The sequence below is a fragment of the Lissotriton helveticus genome, chromosome 3_1 (assembly GCF_964261635.1).
Source record: "Lissotriton helveticus chromosome 3_1, aLisHel1.1, whole genome shotgun sequence".
Taxonomy (NCBI): domain Eukaryota; kingdom Metazoa; phylum Chordata; class Amphibia; order Caudata; family Salamandridae; genus Lissotriton; species Lissotriton helveticus.
In genome coordinates, this window is record NC_136061.1 from 95977429 (window position 1) to 96000029 (window position 22601).

Genomic DNA, 22601 nt, shown 5'->3' on the forward strand with positions numbered 1-22601 from the left:
TAAATCTTTTTACACTGGACGAATCTAACGTGAAGAGGATGGGAGTACTCTCCCGATACAATATTAATTCATTTCTTCTGTGAAATCCTTGACTTATGGAGTCTTTGAGTATTCCTTAATACCTTATGAAGATTGACAACACACTGGAATGATATTGAACTACTTGTGACAGAATTGGGGTGAGTTGTTGTAGATGGTGAACATGCTGTGGAAGTAGTCTGAGAGAGTGTTGCAGAGTTCCTGGGAGGGGTGGATAGTGGTCTCTGTGGCGGTCGGGTTGGAGAATTCCTTAACGATTTTTGTAGAGTACTTTTGTGTGATTGTCCGCGGTGTTGATGCAGACAGTAACTGCTGCTCTCTTGGCTACCTTGATGTGGAGTTGGTAGTTACTAAGGAATGCTTTGTGAATGGCTCTGTCAGAGGGGTCCTTAGTCATGTGCCAGTGTTTCTCGAGTTGGTAGCTATTGCTTTTGGTAGTTCTGAGCTTTGGAGTGTACCATCTGGCTTGTTAGGAGGTGTTGTTGGCTTTTGTTGGTTTAAGTGGTGCAACTATGTCTGCGCTTTTGGTGATCCAGGAGGTGAAGTCCTTAACAGCAGGTCAAGGACTGCCATGGGCTCGGGTTGTGTGGTGCGGAGAGCCTGCGACCATTGGGTCTTGATTACCGTGTCCCAGCTTCAGTGGGAAAGGCCTGGAGATGGTTTGCTTGGCGTATGAGATGGTAAAGTGGACGATGGCATCGTCAGTCCAGGTTAGTTCATTGATGTGGTACAGTGACCAGTTGGGAGAGGCTGATGTTTTTGAGGTACTCCACGAGGGAGATGGAGTTGATGTAGTTGCGGTCATTGATGTGGAAATTAAGGTTGCAGAGTAGGATGTATTGGAGGGAGTCGATGGCAAGGGAATGATGATGCAGGAGATGGTGTTGCAAGAGGCCAGTTGGGCCCTTGGGGGGGTCTGTAAGTGAGGGTGCCTCATATCATGGTCTTAGCGTTGGTCTTTAGTCAGAAGATGAGATATTCTACGAAAGGTGTTGAGTCATTTTAGGAAACAATATATCAGGTGGTTTCCCTGAAGATGATGGTGATGCACCTACCCTGATTGTTGTTTGGTCTCCGTGTATCATCTTGTAGCCCTCAGCGGTGGCAGAGGTGATGTCGGGGTTCGAGGAGGGATTGAGCCATGTTTGGGTGATGAAGGCAATGTCCAGGGAGAAGGTGGTGATGGTATCCCCGATTTCTATGGCGTGGTTGCAGAGCAAGCGGGCATTGAGCAGGATGCATTGGAGCAGTTCTGGGTTGTCTGTAGTCTTCTGTGTGGGAGCAGAGAGGGTGTCCTGGCGTTGGGCGTGGTCATGGCACATAAGGTAGCAGAAGGTATTATCTTTGGCGTACCAGTGGCGCTCCCGATGCACGCGTCCGCTGTGTGGCCATTCTGCGGCCGCCATTAAATCTCCTGGGAAGGTAAGAGAGGCTGGCAGGGAGCCATGGGTCAGGATTGACAGTGGCGGAAAATAAATGGCATCAGCAAGACGCAAAGATAATGCTAGTGTTTGTAAGGGAACTGTACAACAGGAGGCAGGCCAGAAAAGGAACAGCATGGGAGCTGTGACCGGTCTATCACTGTGTTTGTCCCTTAAGGTATTTTAAAGTTTCTCCCATTCTTTACAACATTATTCACTTGCCATTTACAGGGGATTTCTTTGTTTCACTATACCATTTGATTGGAAGTCAAGTGGTGTGAGCCAGCTGCTTTAACCTTTGGGATCCTTTTATCGCAGCATGAGGCTTTTTGTATGCTGTACATAGTTTAATTCAGGTATTGACCATCTGGGCTTGGCATTTCGCCATTAATTATTATTCTTCACCTCACATGGTCAGTTTTCACTTGTGGTTCTATTCTAGTATAAATATCACCTTTCGATAGCACTTAGAGTAGATGATTTTGACAAGAACATTCAAACTGTTTGTTACTAGAACTATTGCATTTTGACTTATGTAGTCCACATGCATGCCTCATTTCCTCTCTCTAGCATTTTATTATCACTCACACCTCTTCTTGTGTTCACCTCAGCTCCTTCGCATCCATTCGGCTTCGCAAGCTGTGTTGGGAGTATGCAGTTTGTCTGCATGGTTTATACATATTTATGCGGCTTAGGACCTTTTGATGGTTGTATTCTTGTTTTTCTCCGCTAAGTTGTCTGTGTTTAGAACCTGAGCATATTCTTTTCAACATTGGGGCATATTACCAAGCGGCAGCGGTCATTACCCCTGGTCTCTAGGCATAGGCAGGACAACTAAGTTGTGAAGAATATATTGTCCACTTTGTGCTGTACGTTAAAATTAGGACTGGTGTTGAATTTTCAATGTCAAATGTCAATTCTTTATGAATGTTTAAGTTTCACTTGTCATTTTTCGTGTATGTATTATTTGTTTTCTATTTTACTCTAACATTGTGTACAAATATGTTTTTGTAAATGTGGTGTTTTATGAATGGAAGTAGTCTTTTTTCAAAACATCAAAAGTATTGAATCGCTTTGCTGTTCTAAATAATTTGAAATAAGCAAAATAAAGCAATAAGAACCCTAGAATTGATGGTGTGGGGGATTCTTTTTACAGTGTGCCAACTAGTCCTTCTGGACACATTCTTCTTGAATGAATGAAAGCTTTAGTCGATTTCAAAATGCATAAAATCATAAAAGCAACAAGTTCATTTCATATACAAACATATATCCTACACATATACAGTTAAAGAATATAAGCATAATTTTTAAAAATTGATTAAGCTTTTCCTTTTTTTTTAAATACTTTTTAAAAAGCCTGTCATTACAGCCACACAGTGCACATTGTTTAAAGATAATAAAAACAATAGTGCCGGGCGGCATTGACGCCATGTGCATTCTTCTTGTATATACAGTCGTCCAGTCAGAAGGTTTAGGACCCGAGCCTTCTTTTTTCTCAGTATTAACAACGCATAGCGCGATGGAGATAATTATCCTTGCGATAGCGATGTTTTCCATGGAACATCAGTGGTTTTTCAGCGATATTCCATTGAAAACAGCGATAACATTGCTGATTCGACCCTGTGGTTGTATCAACATAATCCACCCCCAATGGTAACTATAGTTAACTCAGCATTTAAGCAGACGTTAGTTTTTGGCGAAAACCGCGGTTTCCGCCAAAAACTAACATTTGCTAAAATACGTGGACCTCCTTGTAAATATCGCGATGCGCACATCAGGGATAATTTACAGGTAGTTTTGCCCAGTGACGCCCACTTTGCATTTCATTAGAGATGCAAAGCGAGGCTTCGAGAAAACGGGTGCTAACCTGCGCTAATGCATGTTAGCATCCCCTTGTAGATAGGGCGACAATATTATCTCCGGTTTTTGGCTTATAAAGCCAAAAAAGCGGAGTTAAGGTCCTTGTTAATATGCCCCATAGTTAGTAAAATGTCTTCCTTTTTAATCTATAGTTACCACTTCTCATCCAAAATGCATTAGGTTATATTGTCTACCATGAATATCCTCATAAGGTGAGAATGTCAAGTTTTCACTGCATACAAGTGTGATGTAACATTTGTAACAACATGATAAGTCTACAAGCAACTGATTAAATCATCTTTGAATAACCGCATGCATTTTTCAATACTTTTTGTTTTGTACCATGATGTTATTATATGGCGGATTGTGATTAATCATGTTTACTATGTAGCCCTGGGCATGAGCTGTGCGCGCTGTGTCTGTGTCAGGCCACATGATTTCTCTAAATAAAGGATATAAAAGACCCCATTTTGAATGAGAGCCAGGTTCTTTCCCAGACCCCTTAAAGATCAGACTCCATGTTAGTCTGTTCACTGATTTGTGCTCTGAGTATTTTACATGTTCCACTTCTCCTACCAACCTGAGCAGTCCTTATGACGTCATGCTCGTTGATTCATTATTTGCCTTGTGCTAGTTCGTACTCGATTCTGGCTATGGACTCGATTAGGGCTCAGCTTCCGCTGCCCTTTGTTGATTTACATTATTATTCATTTTGAGTATTTTGAATGAATTGAGCAACTATTATCTTTTGCCTTCTGTAACAATGTTTTTTCATATTTTAATGAACTTCATGGTTCAAGTTTTTAACCTCGTGTCATGTAGATTTCCTGGTGTGCATTTGCTTATTTGAATTCTCTAGGTGTACATGAAATACTAGGGCTCCCATCTTTAAATACTCAGACATAGCCCTGATCCATTAATTGGGCCTTTTATGCAAAAATGCTCTGACACTAGTGGGAGGAGGTGACCTCCATATATGTGTAGGACTGTAATGAGGAAGATGCAGTGATGAAGAGTTCCCTGACTTTAGATCAAATACTGTCAACTTGTCTTGACCAATATATTGTAGTCAACATTAACTAGGGAGAGGATGTAGCCTAACGACTAGAGCGGTCGACCTAAAATCTGGGGAACCGGGTTCGAATCTCGGCAATGACACTCAACATCCTGTGATTCTGGGCAAATCGTTTAATCTCCCCTTGCCTAACAAAATGAATGCATCCTCATGTAACGCAACTGGTGCTCATGTAAAGCCCTCTGATACCCGTTTTCGAGTCAAGTTTGCGCTATGTAAAACTTCGAGAAAAAAACTGCATGACGTCAGGACAATTGAACTTTTCAGAAGAGGTAGCAGGCATGAAGTGCTAGATGCAAGTGGGAGCTGTGTCAGGGGACACCCACTTACCATGGAGGTGCTTATGAACGAGCTGAGGGACATTAAAAACTCCTTAGAGTGTGGAAGCATCATCTTCAGCTGCTATGACTGAATCAAAACTATTCACGCTAAACTGTCCTCCTTCAGAACAAAACTAGATGTCACGGAAGCTACAGTTTTACAATTCCCCTGATTGGGGGCAAACAATCTGGACTCTGCAACAAAAAATTACTGATTTGGAGAACTGCAGCCGGTGTAGCAATGTTCACCTATATGGAGTGCCTGAGTAGGAGGAAAGTGATGTTTCTTATGATCCTTTCTTTTGTGTTTACTGGAAAAGGAGTCTCAAAAACCTATGGAGTTCGTAAGATCACTTCGACTGAAATGCAGTGGGCCAAACTCAATGAATCGACCATGATCGATCTTTTTATGTTCTCTACCCCATAGACAGGCACGAGACATCCTGAGGAAATCACCCCTCTACAAATAAATGGGCCTTGGACATATTACTGGACGAAACTACCAAGTTCTACTACATTATTTATATATATATTTTTCATTGTTGTTTGGAGACATCCATGGAAGAAAATTTGACAAACATCACTTAATTGTTTTTTTCTCTCAGTGGACTTATGAAGGTTTTGGGAGCAATTCATGGAAAGGCAAAGTCAAGGTTGTATGGAAAATATGTTCTCACTGCGCAGCTCAGGTAGATGGATCTGGCCACCTCAGATTTCCTGAAAGTTATCATTTGTAGAACAGTGACGTCAATGTTAGGCCATTTACATTTCCTTTAGGGAAATTGCGTTTTGTGTATCCGTTTTGGCTTGGGTGACAATCTTGAACTTTCCAATGTTATTTTAAATCTCACAATCTGGCATAATCTTAAGAACTGCTGGTTTGGGTGGTTTGTCTTTCAGAACTGGTTGTGGGGTTTAAGTTTTCAAAACTGATGGTTATCAGGGGTTCCATTTTCGTGATTTAGCTTTTAATTCTTTGAAAACAGCTTGTTTGCTTGGCTAAAAAAGCAGTGGGGAGAGTGGACACCATTGCTTTGTTCTCCACTCTATTCTCTTCTTTTTGATTTTAATGGCATTTTTATTTAACATTTATAACCTCTTCAATATTCACACTATTTACAGATTCAGAATCCCACTGCAGTGGAACACTTCTAGCGGCAGCTGCTCCCTAGAAGCAGCAGTAAGGCGGGAGGGGGAGAAGGCGAGAAGGGGTTTAATAATTTTTTATTAACTTACCTGCCGGGGCCTCTTCTTCGTCCTCTTCCTTGCTTATGTGCAAGCAGGAAGCTCCAGGGCTCGCAAAGTCCAGTCACAATGCTCTGATGCAATGTTGCGATTGGTCTGAGCTCCGCGGTTCGGCGTCAGCCAGGAACTGGGGTCCTGGGCATGTTTTACACTCAGGCTGCACCGCAACTTCATTGGAGAACCTGCAAAATGTGCATAACTGTTTGCCCTGCCCCGCCTGCAAAGCTACCAAGAAGCAGGAACAAAGAAATTATAATAATGTCAAGTTACTATCATTTTATTTGTCCTCCTTTACACTGTTTAAAGCAGTGGGATGATGCTCCTCCAACTTAGCGGAGGAGCCACCACTGTTAAACATGTCATGAGAGCACAACAAAATGTGCACTTGTTGCAGAGTGACACAAGCTGAACATGTGCAACACCCGTCCATTTTATTAATCCTGCAGCACAAGCCTGGGACGGCAGGATTTGTGCTCATGTCTGAACTGGGGTGGCAGAGTGGGCTAAAGAACGGTGATGGATTAAACCCAGATCTTTTGACTGGGTGTGAGTGTTTGATTGATTCAGATGCTCCGTCCATCACCACCCCCTTTTGTACCGCTACGTCATAAGAGGGGCAGGACCTTTGTTAAAGGGAGTGCCTTGTCCTGCGATCTGAACATAACGTGTTATCTATCAGTCAGTGTTTTTTAACTTGCTTCCATCATTGTGCATTCCATAAACTTTGTTCTGATGCAACTTTTTAAAAGGTCTCGTGATAGCACTACCTGCGATGTCTTTTAGGTCAAAGGGTGTTTGATGACACTTTCACTACACCGTGTAAATATCTAATTTAGTTTGGAATTTTAGTATAATGGGTTTTAAATTGACAATACTTTGAACACTCATCTCTGGGCAGCATCCTGTCCTCTAGTATGTCTGGCTATACACAGTTGGTACAACATAACTGATCAAAATAGGGACAAACTCCAGATGGAACCATTCTGTTCAGGCTGTAAATGTACCAGCCAACCGCGTTACCTCCTTGTGAGTCTTCCTCACCACCAGAGTTACAAAGTGAGCTACAGTTCCACACCAGAACCTTCCAAAGAAAAGTCAGCATCTCATGCCTCCCATCCCTCTCTAACATGGCTGACCACCGTCACCCTTGACCCAGTATAAGGGGAGGGTTGACCCACCCCACTATCCATAGAACTACCAAGCTCCAAGAACAAATGAAGTCAATAGGAAAACAGAGAGGGAGGGATGGGTACTCATGTGGTGAGGAAGACAATACTCGGAGTAAGGAAGATTACCGGTAAGTAACTGGGGCATTACAACTCAGAAATGTACACTGGTTTCACGTTCAGGCTGGTTCCAAGTACAAAATCACGTCACACTTTTGTAATCCTTGAAAGAATGACAGACATCTACCACCTGAGGACATATGAAACAGCACCCAACACACCCACTTCACCCAGAACAAGCCAACACCTTAATCATTCCTAAAACTAAATGTAGATCAAGAGAGGCAGGCGTTTCTATGTCGCAGGCACTCATATATAGCCTGAAGCCCCTGCCAATGTTTGTAACAAATGCAAACTCTGACATTAGGGCTAAATGTGCAATTCACTTCTTCAGCCACACCCGCTAAAACTCACACAACACACAGGCACACTAACAGAGGAGCCCCAAAGAGCAGACAAAGAGATTTCAATAAAGCTCCTCTTTCTTGGCGCCATTATAACTCCGAATTGGGGTTTGGAGTAGATTTGAATAATTCCACACCTCGAAAACCAAAGCCCACACTATCAGTAATTTAAAGTGCAGGATTACCAAATCCTTTTACGTGGGCACTCAGGCTAAATCTACAAGGCCACATGTGCATCAGTTCACCAAATAGCCATGGGTAATGTAAGTAACATAATCACAAACAAAGGAGAGAGAAAGGGTATTTGGGTGGGAATACCCCTGTTCCCCTTAGAAAAGTCTAGTCAAAACATTAGGAGGGGTACACCCTAGACACATGGCAATGCCTCTGAGGTCAGACAGGAGGTGCACACAAAAAAGGAAAAAATTCTCCTTTTTAAGAAGACCCCTCACTCACCAACCTAGTTGGTGACATTCTTCATCATCGGGGTCCCACCCAAACAGCTGAGTGCCGTTCGGGTGTGCTGCGACACCTGATTACAGTGGAGCGAGTATTTTGTGATTGAGTGAAAAAAGTGAGTGAATTAAAAATTGGCCAGTTTTAACTCCTTGGCGGGAACTATTTATTCTGGAGGAAACTGAACAATATTAAAAAAGGATTCTGGCGATCGACCCTCGGTATCTGTATGTGAAAATAAAGATGAATTAAAAATGGTCTACATGTTTCAACCTCTATGTGGAGAATGCCTGGTCTTCGTCAGGACCAGTGAAAGTGACCAGGGCTGTCTACACGCGGTAAGGTGTACCTAACCCTTGGTCACTGTGCAACCCAACCGTCTACTCACAGTTAGGTGATCCCTTTCTCAATTCTTGAAAGAGAATGATCTGTAAAGATAAACAGACAGACAAACAGACAAATAAACAACATCAGCTGAATTGCGGGTCTCTGCAGGAACAATAGGGTGCTCCTCTTCATCAGTATTCATGCTTACCCAGGTGGGTACTGAACAGTGACAACCGGTTGGTAATCACAAAAAAATTGCCACAAAATAGCTGTGGCGCTAGTGTGCATAATCAGTAGGACAGCTGTCCGTGACTTTGCATTACAACCCACTTCACAACAGTTGGCAAGTAAGTGTCTGCGCGCTACTACAAAACAGTGACTAGTCAGGAGGAGTATAGTTGTATCATTCATACATTAGCTCCCAGGTGGTATTCAGAAATGTGAATACCAACGTTGATCCACACTTATAACGTATTAGAAGTGTGGGTGTCTACGCTCTCAAGCCACTCTGTGAGTGCAGTAGATCACTAAGATTAAAACATGCATGTTGGTGATGGCGTGACAAGTAGGGAATACTATTGACACAGAGAAAAACAAAAGACTTACTTAAAAAGCATGGACACCAGGGTCAAGGTGCTGGTGTAATGCACTATCTAAAATGGTGGGGTGGAGGGTTAGTGCCTTATACTAGGAGGCATACGCTCAGACAAGGCGGGGCCCGCCCTTCACGTGTGTGCTACACGGCCAGATTACAGGGCGTGATCATAGCGTCTTGAGAATACTCCCTGGAGGCCAAAGTGGCCTGTTACTAGGGTCGTCAGGTCAGGCTTCAGTGTGTGAATAAACACGGCCAGAGGTCTTAAATTTGAAATGAAGCTCTGTAATAGAGTACGGGGGGAGGTTACTCTCTATATGCTTATAAATCAGTCTACAGAAGATAATTCAGGGGTACACGGCCAATAATTTTCAGTACAAATAAACTGAAAGGGAGCGCTGTAACGGAAGGGAACTGGCACGACCTGGCCGAAGTGCCAATCTCTGTGTGCCTAAAATTCGAGACTGGCTGGAAAAGATAGTTAAGTGGTGCACAACACTGTGTCGCTAAAATGTAACTTAATGCGCTGAGTTATAAAGCTGGCAATGACTAGTGACCAGCGTCGGTAGTAGCTATAGGAGGATCAGGCATGCAGTTACACCCTAGGGGTAAGGAGAAAGACAGGTTATTTGGAAAGGACTGAGTTCCAAGGAATATTTTCATTCAGCCCAATTCTGTGCGTGGAAAGTCTGTATATCCATCGTTGTTCCTTCACGAATTAGCGTTGCTGTAATCTTTCTCCTGGTTTTATTTGTTCGATGACTGTTCATCGCATGTCATTAGGGGTGTGATTATTTTGGAGAAAATGCTCAGTTAGTCTTGTTGTTGTTTTTTTGCACCGGATCGTGCTACGATGTTCGCAGATCCTCTGTTTAACTTTCCTGCAAGTCATTCCCACATACTGCAGGTTGCATGGACATTTGATCATATGGACAACGTTGGTGCTGTTACCGTTCATGTGGGTCCGCAGAGTCAACACTTTTCCAGGTTCTAATGATAGAGTTTTTATAATATCGGTTAGGTGGCATACGCTACAGTTCCCACATTGGTAGTGTCCCACAATATTCGTTAGGCCCCACGCATTGAGGACAGTGGCTGGGTTATCAGGCCTCCTCTCCCTCGGGCGTGTGTTAACTACAGAGTCCTTTATGCTTCTCGCTTTCTTGAAAGAAAAGAGAGGTTTTTGCCAATGCAGGCCCCCCGTGTTGAGAATAGCCCAATGCTTGTTAATGGACCTTGTGATTTGGTTGAATGCCGTGCTGTAAGTCATCACACATGTGAGTGGAATTTCTTCTTCAGGCCGGGCATTGTCTTCCTCTCTCGGTTGGTTCCATGCTCTCTTCTGGCATTTGGTTAGAATCTTTTCTGGGTAACCTCTGTCAGATAGTTTCTTTGTGAGGTCATTTGCTTGACTCTTGTAGTCTGTGATCTTACTGCAGTTCCGGCATACCCTGAGATGGGGAACATCCTTTACAACGCAACTTTTACTCCGCACTACCATTACGACGCAGCTATTACAACGCATGTCGTTACAACGACTTGCGCTGGAGGGCGCTGTAGGATAGGGAATAGTTACATTTTCTATCAAACACCTTCCCTACTATCCACGGGGACTGGAGTTGGAATAGAAAATTAAACTATTCCACTATCCAGCGCCTCCCAACGCAAGTCGTTGTAATGACTTGCGTTGTAAAAACTGTGTTGTAGCCATTACAACGCAGTTTTTACAACGCAAGTAAAAGCATGCGTTGTGATGTCATACATCCCCCTGAGATATTGGCCATAAGGCAAGTTTTCCATTAGTGGCCTATGATGAAAGCCTTTGAAAGCTATTGAATCTTAGTAGATTGTTCTTGGCCGTCGGTTTATGGTGGGTTTTGGTTTCTAACCGCTCGTTTTCTTTGCTGTTGACGACCTCCAAGAAGATCATGGTGTTAATGTCCTTGGTGTGTGTAAACCTCAGATTCTGATCACACGTATTAATCCATGTGATAAATCCTGAGAGCGCATCGTCCGGTCCCTGCCAAATGACAAGGACATCATCGATGTATCTCTTCCAGAAGGTGATGTAGGGGTTGAACGGCTTCTGTTCGTTGAGTGTGAGAAGTTGGCCTGATAGGTGATGTTTCCAATTCTGGAACCACCTGGTATCAGACCAAACAATCCCTTATGGTGTCTGGTTGTAAGTCAACCTTATTAGACAAGCTAGGGGTAGCATGGACTAAGCAGCCTAAAGGCTTAACTTAAGAGGTCGTGTTAAGCGAGCTGTTTTACCACATACAATCCTGTAATATCAAATGAAAGGACACCACACAAGTATATATTATAAAAATATATGTATTTATTACTAAAAACAATCCCCAGTATTCTTTATGGATAAAGGGGCACACGCGATAAATCAAAAGCACAGTATAACATACAAAGTTGCACAAATATGGATGAGGGCGAGGGGCCACTCAGACCATATACTAAAAAAATGGTATAAGAGAGACCATTCGATCAGTGGTTAGGCCTAGGGAATCGCTGGGAGCAGTCAGGACAAGCAATGCTGAAGTCTGGAAAAGCACGCGGGATTCGGGTGCAGTGCAGAAAGTGCACGCATGCATCAATGTTAACCAATGGTGCGTAAAAGTTACACAAATAGAGTTTAAGGACACTTCCGCTGAACCTAGAGGAACAAAACTTAAGACACAGACCCTAGAGGTGTGTACCAGGGTGGGAATGTTACCTCACCCACAGGAAGTGGGTGCACAGGGTCGAAGTTGAGTCGGATTTCGTCACGCAGGCTCTTGGTGTTTGGAGCTGAAAGGGCTGCAGGCGGGGTGAAAGAGAAGTGTCCGGTGGAGTCCAAGGGTGGACTCAAGTCGAAAAGTACCTGAAAGCAGAGGGGACAGAGTCTGGGTCACTCAGCAGTGACCAGGGTGGAACCAGGACGGAACCAGGCAATGTCGGGCGCAATCAGGTGGTTGTCGAGGAGCTTCTCTCCGCTGTCACGTGGGCTCTGGGGCATCTACGACGTCCAGGAGCGGGTCACGATCTGTCCAACGCAGGCTCTCGCCGTCGGCGCTGTCGGCTTCAAGATTGGAGCAAACAACACTTGGCAAAAGCAATCCACGCGGAACCGGGAGATTGCTTCTCACTCAAACCAGGAGGGTCAGAGTGGGGGCTCCTTTTCAGGGGAGCTGGTGCAGATCTGGAGCAACCAGAATCGCAAGTCGAATTTCAAGTTTCATCGGCACAGGGGCCACAAGCCAGCTGGCAAGGGACCGGGCCAACGTGTTGAGCCAAAAGAAGCAGAAGGGCCCCACGCAGCACTCGGTGAGTGTAGAGGGGTGAGCTTCGGTGCAAGAGTGGCTCAGGGTTGGGGCTTCTCAAACCCTGTTGTACAGCTTCAAGGGTCACTCGTGGGCTGCACGGTCAGCGTCTCGTGGTCTTTCCAAGATGGCGTGCCCCTCGCTTCCGGTTGCCTCCATGGGTCTCAGCTCTGCAGGGACTGTGGATCGGGCTGTTAGAAGGCAGGCAAGCTTAATCTCGTTGATCTCTGTCACTCGAGTTCCGGCGGGAACTGCAACAAAGCAGATGTCGATGGCTGGATGGTGCCTGTTTGCACAGGGTGGTCACTCCTTGACCACAAGGGAGATTCTTCAGTCTTCTACGTTGAGTAGGATGTCGAAGGGTCCAGAGTTTCGTTTCTTATGTTTCATCAGGATAATCTGAAGTGCATTTGCACTGCTCCCATTCTTATACCAATCTAGGGGGCTGGATTACCTGCTAGGTCCCCTCCTATGGGTGGGACCCAGGAAGTGGGTGGATACACCCCCTTCCTTTGATCCAGGCCGCGCTGGCACGAGGGCTGGAGTGCCCCAGAACCGGTTTGGCCGGATTATGCAAGGGGCAGCCTTATGCGCCCCCAGCACTGTCTGGTTTCTTTCAAACCTCCCTGCTACAATCCACTATCTCCTGTCTGGGGAGGTCTAACACCTCCCTGCGACAGGAAACCCTTTGTCCAGGCCCCCTTGGCTGAGTTTCGGTCAGCTGCAGGGGGTCAGACCTGTGTCTGTGGCAGAAGCATCCATCTTGTGGATCTGAGGCTCTTTTAAAATCAACCGCATTTCAGTAAAGTAACATGTCTTCTCCCTCTAGAGGGGTGGAATGCTATCCCCGTCGCCAGAACTGGCGAGGGGATAGTATTCCAAATCGTATGACACCTTACACGACATGTTCTGATAAAGCCAAACCAAAGTTGCTATATAACCGCGAGGATTATAATGCACTTAAGAGTATATGGTATGTAACCCTGGGCGTAGTGTGCGGAGTGGGGCTCCGCGGAGCTACGCGAAGTGGGCACACAACTACGCCCACCCGCGCACTCCGCGTAGCCCCACTCTGCGCCGCCCGCCTCCCTCCCGCCCTCCCTAAATACATAAATAAAAGTATAAAAAGCTTTAAAAACACTTACCTTGTCTGCCGCGTCCCCGGGGCTCCCTCTCGCCGTCCCGCGATTCGCGCCGTCACCGATTCGGATCCTAATGCGCATGCGCGGGCGGCCGCGCATGCGCATTCCTCATGAGAAATGCGCATGCGCAGCCGCGCATGCGCATTAGGATCCGAAATGGCGGCACGAATCCAGGGACGGCGAGAGGGAGCCCCGGGGACGCGGCAGACAAGGTAAGTGTTTTTAAAAGCTTTTTATACTTTTATTTATGTATTTAGGGAGGGCGGGAGGGAGGCGGGTGGCGGCCGGCTACGCACCGTCTGCGGAGTGCGCGTAGTGCCGCCTGGCTACGCCCGCTACGCAAAATGCATAGGAGACGGCACTCCATGCACTCCGTGCACGGAGCGTAGCTGGCCGCCCACCCTTAATGGTATGGCATTATCCTGAAACAGCTTAGGGAGTTGTTCCCGACAGCTGCAGACAGGCTCAGCTCATGCTAGAGCTCCATCTCACATTAAACCACGCACTCTGCCTCCAGGATTGATGAGGCCTTCCATAGGAGTGGCTCACAGGTTTATATGTGTCCAGATATAGGTTTAGATATAGGTATACTATATCTAAGTAAGGGGTGATTACACCACCTTACCCCAGCTGAGTAATCAGCCAGTTGTGTCAATTTAAGAACCAGCCAGGGGTGGCAAAAAATATGCTGCAGCACCTGGTAGGCCTTGGTGGCACCTATGCCCTGGGCACCTATAGTGCATTATACAGGGGCTGACAAGGAGTCCATTTCTAATTGTGGTATGTACCTAGGGTACATGGAATCCATTTTACAGAGAGAGCAGATGGCCTGGGGCCCTGATTAGCAGGGAACCAGGTCAACTAAGTCAAAAACCAGCTAAACACAAGGCAAAAAATCTGGGGTAACCATAGTCAGGTAGCCACCTTCCTACATTGAGGATGAATTTCTTCTCGAAATCAAAGACGTAGAGTCCTGCCACACTAGGGGCGAAGGTGCTCCCCACTGATGTATCCCCTGTCTGTAGGTATAGGGTACCCTCAAACTCAAAATAGTTATTTTTAAGAGCAAGTCTGACACATTCAAGGATGTGCTTCTGGAAGAACAGCTTTTTTGTGGCACTTTTTTTGTGATTACCAACCGGTAGTCACTGTTCAGTACCCACCTGGGTAAGCATGAATACTGATGAAGAGGAGCACCCTATTGTTCCTGCAGAGACCCGCAATTCAGCTGGATGGAGCTCCAAACAACGTCAATTAGGACGATCTGCTCCTGTGTTCCTGGCACTGATTTTGCCACCGCCAAGGCCAGGGGTCGCAAGGGCAATGCCAGGGGTCTCAAGGGGCAAGACCAGGGCTGGCTTTAGGGCAGTTCAAGTGTTGCCTCACTTGCCGCTGACCTGTGGAGGGGGGGGGGGCGCTGTTTTGAGTAATAACTTATGATTGGAGAGATGAGGGGCACTTTTGCCTGGTGGTATGAGCAAATCCGAGGAGGAGGTCATGGGGTATGAGGGCGCCAAAAATGATTGTCGCACTGGGCGCCACCAGAGCTAAAGCCGGCCCTGGGCAAGACAGGGGTCGTAGGTCCGTCCCCTAGATGACGTCCATGTACAGCCATGATTACGTGTGTGGCAGAGAGTTGAATCACAGTATGGAGCTCTGCTCTGCCTGAGCACATCATGAGTTCCCCGACTGTATTTACCAGCCGGTAATTCCTACTGGTAAAGTTGCCTGAGGCTTTGGGTGCAGGGGCAGGCAAGCCTTGTGCCCTGCTCCCCCTGACTTCCCTCCCCTACTCCACTGCCTCCCCGGCCCCACATATGCAAGCCCCTACACACATTTACCACCAGCTCAGAACAGGCGCTACATGTATGTTAAACCCCTCGGAATAGGGAGTACTGCAAGGAAAGTCAGATGGTAATTCTGTGTTTGCATAGTTTGTCCTGAGGAGTTTAAATCATAACGAGTGGGATTCTATGTTGAGGTACCGTCTGTAATGCAACAGCGGCCAGATGTGAACCACTGCTGAAGGATTTTTACAACGCAAGTAATCTACCCCGTTTTGTTCTCTTGTCTCTCAAAAAGCGCCTTGAGGTGAGAGCTATGCTGTCTGAGCTTTACCGACAACATAAAAGTCATGCAGCTATTGGAATGTAAATCTGCATTAAATTTGTAAATTCGAAGACAAATTCGGGTTTGTAATAGTTTTGGGTACAAGCTGCATCCTTTGACGGGCCAGCTTCCATGAGAGCCGGAAGCGGATGTGGGCATGTAACATCACCATTCATTTTCCTCTGGCGCGTGATTAGTTTTGTTCTCGGTTTCAAAGTGTCATCATAACGTGTTTGGTGGGCTTGAGGCTGTCTGGAATCTCATTAAAAATGCATCTCCCGCCCGGGCTTCCTCTCGGCACTCGAGGCTGCATCACAGCTCCTTGGAAGGATACACTGCAGATATGACACCTTTCAAGCCCAAAGTCAGGCGCCCACAAAGCTGCTGAAAAATGCATGATGCCCTCCCGAGCTGCGTTTCTGGCTGAAGAGAAGCAGATAAAGGTGCTATAAGTGTCATCTGCCTTTAAACTGTATTTCATGTTAAGCATCAGACGCCAGGTGGCATGGCTGTCATGTACTAATGACTATCTGCCGACTTTGCAGGTAGGGAAGCAGGATCGAGTCTCGGCTTTGTCTCAAAATACTGTGGGCCTCATTTATGAGGCTGTGCGTCACTTTTACGCCGCCGGTGTGTCACTTTTTGTGACGGACCAGTGGCGTAAAAAATCCGCCTTGTTGCGCCATATTTACAAAGTGACGCATCTAGGTAGATGTGTCACTTTGTAAACCCCTGCGCCACATTATACCTGCGCCAGGGGCCCCATTTATGAGGCTGTGCGTCACTTTTACGCTGCCGGTGCGTCACTTTTTGTGACGCACCAGCAGCGCAAATAATGTGCCTTGTTGCACCATATTTACAAAGTGACGCATCTAGGTAGATGCGTCTCTTTGTAACCCCCTGGGCCACATTATACCTGCGCCAGGTATAATGTATGCAAGGGGGGCGTATTGACGCAAGGAAGGGTCGTAGAAGGGTCGTAGAAGTGACGCAGTGAAATCTATGAGATTTCACTGCGTCACTTTTAGGACGCCGTTGCGTCAAAATCTTGCGCCTGCCTCACAGCAGGTGTAAAACTGATGCAGGCCCTTTCACATGGGGCTTTCCCCATGTGAAAGGACGCATTGCTGGAGTTGCGTCACTTTTGTGACACACTCCAGCAATGCGTCACTTTTGCGCTTACAGATACGTCAGAAATACTGACGTATCTGTAACTCCTTGCGACATGATGCGTCATACTCTAAATATGACGTATCATTGGGGTCGCAAGGAGGGCGCAGTGAAAAGCGACGCACCGCTGTTTTCACGCAGCGATGCGTCACTTTTCATAAATGAGGCCCCAGGTATAATGTATGCAAAGGGGGCGCTTTGACTCAGGAAGGGTCATGTAAGTGACGCAGTGAAATCTATAAGATTTCACTGCGCCATTGCTTGCCCGCTAATGCGTCAAAATCTTACGCCTGCTTCATGGCAGGCGTAAGACTGACGCAGGCACTAACAACATGGGACTTGCCCATGTGAAAGTACACATTGCTGGAGTTGCGTCACTTTTGTGACACACTCCAGCAATGCGTCACTTTTGCGCCTACAGATACGTCAGAAATACTGACGTATCTGTAACTCCTTGAGACTTGATGCGTCATATTATAAATATGACGCATCAATCATGACGCAAGGAGCGCGCACTGAGAAGTGCTGCATCGCTGCTTTCAAGCAGCGATGCGTCATTTCTCATAAATGAGGCCCTGTGATTCTGGGCAGATTGCTTAATCGCCCCCGCCTACCAAAACATGAATGCCTCCTTGTGTAACGTAACTGGTGCTGGTGTAAAGCGCTCCAATACATTCGGGTCGAGTTTGTGCTACATAAAACTGCATCAAAAAAGGCTATTTTCATATTCATCAGCGAGCTCCCAGGTCATGAGGGTCACCTTCAGTCAAGCCATGGCCGTCAGCCACCGATCCGAGCATGCTGGGACATGTAGTTCCTCTGTTGCAATAGTGGCTGACACTGATAGTGTAAATAGAGCGCGAGCGTCGGTAGAGAGTTGATCTACTGACGCGGTGCGCGTTCACACCTCCTCATCTGCGCGCGCCGTGCAGCGCCAGAAAATGAGGGGGCAGCAGCGGACAGATGGCACGTGGGATCCGCACACTGTAAAACACCACAAATAAAACAAGGTCCAACAACAACTGCGGGGATGTTTGAAGACCGGCGATCTGAGCAATCCGAGGGTGGATGGACAGGGACGTGTGGGCGGGGCCGGGGAGGGAACAGTGGCTCCCACACTGCACGTGGCGCGCCGGCTGCTGCCTGGGACATCAGAGAACAGGATGACTCTATTCCTGGCTTCAGAAACGAGGTGTTGAGGGGCTGGTACGGGCAGGCCAGCACGGCCTGGTCCGGTTAGTGGGGCTTTGGCGAAGATTAAAGTCTCCAGCGTGTCTGATTTTAATTTAAGTTGATTAAGATGCATCCAAGAATTCTGACCAGGCAAAGCTGAACCTGTGCCAAGCAAGGAGAGAGCTGTGTCTTAGGGGGCAATGAGGAGAATAGGGAGGTATCACCCGCTAGCAACAGAGATCTAACCCAAGGCCCTAATCAAGCGAGCTAAAGGGGCCACTCGAGGTCCACAACAGGTAGATACATTAGGAAAAGTATTTTATACCTGCTATAAATATGAATCCATAAGCTTATGCAAAGTGAATCGGGTGACGCGGTACAGTGCAAGTGAAGGGTGATAGTGAAAAGATCCAAAATTGGCAACAAACTGCAACAAAGTAATGGTGTTGGCTGCAACTAACAACTTAAGCAAAGTTTATGATATGTGTGGCTTCTAATAATCAGCCGATATGTATGATGCACTCCAAGGTCAATAAAGTTGGTGTTTCGACTCCATAACATGTAATGAATATGGTGAGGGCTTCATCAGGACAGGATGGAGGCACCTTCTGGAAAGGAGGGAATGTCGCCACCCCAAACAAATTGGAAATGGTGCAAGAATCAATTCTGCGTTTATTGTTGGTGCTGAAATGGGTACAAATCCCCAATGCTATTCGGTTCATGTCTGTGCTGGAGTCTCGAATCTGTTTCTAAATAATATAGGAAATGGCGTATTGGCCTATTACCCCATTCCCCAATGTCCATCTGCAGCCTAAATCGAGAGAGGTTGTTGTCACTGGGCCTGGGTGAATAGACAGCTACAGATGTTTCTTCCAGTGCGAAGAAGGAAGAAAAGTAGCCGTGCGCTGAACAATATGTATGGTATAATGATACTGCAGCTGAGAATGAGTTGAGGCCTCCTCACTTCACTGAACCATGCATACAGAAGGTATATAACTATTATATATGGGCGCGGTTAGAAGCGGAGACTGGTTGGTGGAGAGGGAGCAGACCCATGGAGTTCAGACTTTGAGACTGAAGGCATTATAAGTTCTGTATGGTGTACAGCAGAACTTGGCATAATAATAAATTACCAATTGAACCATGCCTTAAAAGATTGGTCACGACCGAGTTAAGTTAAATTAGTCGTGTAGGGGTGTGTGATGAATATGTTGGAATTACTAAAAGTCGAAAAGTCCATGACCAGTTTTTGAATAATGATTTTCGATGACAGAAATCATTGCATTTGCAGCAATGAAATATGATGGGAGCATATTTTACCTTTGCCACCATATACATAATTGTTGCTGAATTGATTGTAATATTTGCAGTCATTCTAATGCACGATTCCCACATGATGTGCGGATAAATAGAGTATCATAATGAAATAGTAGTATAGACAGAGAGATTTGTCTGACTCTAAACACTTTTCACTCCTGACACCTGTCAGTTTTACTTTTCTCTGCACAGGCTACGATACATTTTTTGGCATAAGGGATCTACTAGGCAGGACCCCAATAAATTGGGGATAACACGACAATGCAGTGTGTCTGCAACTAAGCATGATTACAAGTGTTCCCAAGGGCTATTGGAATTTGAGGAGGGTGTTGAAAATATACCGTTCCTGCACCTGCAGGAGCAAATGTCACTCCTGCTGGACTATATACTTTGCACCTAAAGATCATCTGGTTAATACTGTAGAACAAGCTACCAACATGTTTTCTAAATGCTTCTATCTTATGTAAATGTGTGCCGAAACAGCTCAAAAAGGCTATTGATTGAAGAATGACACTCAACTATCTGAAACCACACAGTTCACAACTGGAGTGAGAAGTGATGGAGTACCAGGCTTGAATGGAAGGTAAATGCCCGATCAGAGAAGAATAAAGAGGAAAGAGTCAAAGTTCTACAACAACACAAAGCCCAAATGACAATGGCAGGCACGTGTCACGGGGTCACTTGCTGTAAAACCCCAGACAGCTGTGCTGCCATTGACATTTTAGATAGGAGGACAAAAAGGTGGCAATGAAATTCAAAGTTTTCCCAAATGGTAACTGTGAAATCTGCTTCAGATGGTCCCAGGGCATTTGAAGGTACTGGGCTCCCATTGCAACAGCCGGGGTCTTTTGCTTTTGATGTGATGTCCTGGGTAGGCCGCATTGCGTACTCCCAAACTGAGAACTAAGTACCTCTTTTAATACTTGACTTTACGTAGCAAGGCAGAGCAGTCCAAGGTTTGCCAGAAGATGTCATGAATCCTACTTTATGGGCATCAGGAAGCTTCTTGGCAAGAAATTAGCTATAGAGTTAGTAGTTAGCTGGCTAGAGGAGTTTTTTGGGTGGCCAGAGGACAGAACGCTTCCGGGTTACCTAGGGGTATGACAGAATGGAATACGTTAAGGCAACACATGGGGATGGTTACTTGTTTTAGGGGAGGGGGTTTTGGGATGGTTTGATTGGGGAAGTTGGGAGGGGGATGAGGTCGGAGGAGTTAGGTTTTAATATGTATTAGTGAGGCCATTTTATTATCATCATTTTAATTTTCTGAGACTAACTGCATCCCTGTCCTAATAAAGCTGTCTTTTGTTTTTACACTCTGGTCTTTTTTGCATACCTTCTCTCCCAAAGGCCAAACTGAAAACCATCTAGTGACTAGTGTTTCGCTGATGGGCCAAACTCACAGTGGAACTTGCATAGCTCTTCCAGGGCAAGTAGGAGTGACTTATTAGCTGTGCCGATGAGTGGTGTTTGGGGTCTTTCATGCAGAGTATAGTGGGTTTCCAGCTGTAGGAAATGCATGTGGAAAGAGCACAATCCCCACTCCTTTTGCCCTGCAAGCAGTCCATTGCTGCAGGAGTCATGCCAGAACTGATGGTCGCTGGCCTCAGGTGATCTGTGTGGTCTCCACGTCCCTCACCAATCAGTATAAAATCATCATGTTTATTTGGCAGCCATCTTGGGTGGCCAGTATTGCCCCTACAGTGCACTACTGGGATATGCATGGCTGTCCTTTTATTATTTTAATAATTAGATCTTCAAAGGGGTTCATTTAGAGCTTTGAGGATGCAGGGCATCTTCTAAAAACTAGTAGATGCCCCATCTGCCAAATTCACTGCTCATGACCACATTTAGGGGCCGATTATGATCGCGGACGGACTTGAGTCCGTCCGCGACCCCTGAGGAGGAGGGAACGTCCGCAAGCGCTGCGGCGTTCCCTCCAAGCAGATTAGGATGTGACCATCAGGGTGGCGGTCACATCCTCTATGTTTAACATTGCGGCGGGTGCAGCTTCACGCTGCACCCGCCGCAAGGTTAAAAATGCATGCATCGCATTTGCATGCACAAAGCGGCAGGCACCGCGCGGTGCCTGCTGCTTTGTGCACGCAAATGCAGGACCCCCCATGTGCACCCCCCACCCTCCCTTCACCCAGAGGGCCCGCAACGGGCCCCCGAAGTGAAAGTCCGTATGCTTTCCACTGCGGAAGAGCCGCAGCGGAAAAGCATGTCTTTTACACCATCCTAATATGGCTGGTGGTGTGTGATAGACACCGCCGACCATGTTACAGCTTTTCCGCCGCGGTCGGAAGGCGACCGCGGCGGAAAAGCTGCGGACGGAATGCCAGACCCACCAGCCATCCTAATGTGGCGGTGGGTCTTTCGAGGCTCCGCAGCGGTTTTCCCGCATCCTCCGGGCCGGCGGTGGCTTCCGCCGGCCCGGAGGATGCGGGAAAACCGCGATCATAATCGGCCCCTAGGTGTTGGGCAAAGCATCAGGGTTTCCAATAGCAGAGCCTCACCTGGCTCTGCCCGTGGAAACCTTTGACCAATGACTTGTCCTTCACAGGGTCATTGGTCAATGAACGTCAGACTGTTCCTCCATGTTTTTCTTCTATACTGCCAGGGAAAGACTGCTGGTGCCAAACAGGAAGCAAAAGAAATGAGCCCCACGCAGTGGGAAAAAAATCTCTCCACTTTGGGAGTTTCCAATTGAAAGACTAAAAACTTTTCAGAGTGGGTGCATCAAACAGGCTTGGAGGATCCTAGGTGCCTTCACTGGACCCGCTGTAGACGTGGCTTTGCTGATGGCACAGAGATCCCCAGATGCCTGGCAGGGATCTCGAAGCATGGCAGATGTTCTGCCTTCTGGGTCCATCTGAAGGAGTTTTCGTCTGACCAGAACCATCTAAGACTACTGGCTAGAGAATGATGTGCTAATCTAAAACCACAGAGACCCTCCACCAGTCGTTCGAACCTTTAGCGAAGGGATGCCATTCAGGGAAATCCAAAAATCTTTTTTTAAAGGTCTTTCACCATTGTGAGACCGCTGTCCATGGTCAGCTAACACCAGCTTCCATTCCTACTGGAGCACCAAGCACTTTGGTAATTTGCTGTTTATGACCAAGAGCATATGGAACTAGGGGCCAGATGTAGGTAATCCCAGATTACCGATTCTTAAATACCGAATCATACCGATTCGGTATTTAAGAACTGGCAATCGGGATGTAGGTATTTTTACCGAATCAATTACCGAATCGGGAATATTCGGTAATTACAGAATCGGTATTTACCGATTCGGTAATTTCCATTGATTCCTATGGGAATTACCGAATCGGTAAATACCGATTCGGTAAAATTACCAAATTGACAAGGGGGACAGGGTGTCACTTTGACACCCTGTTGCACCCC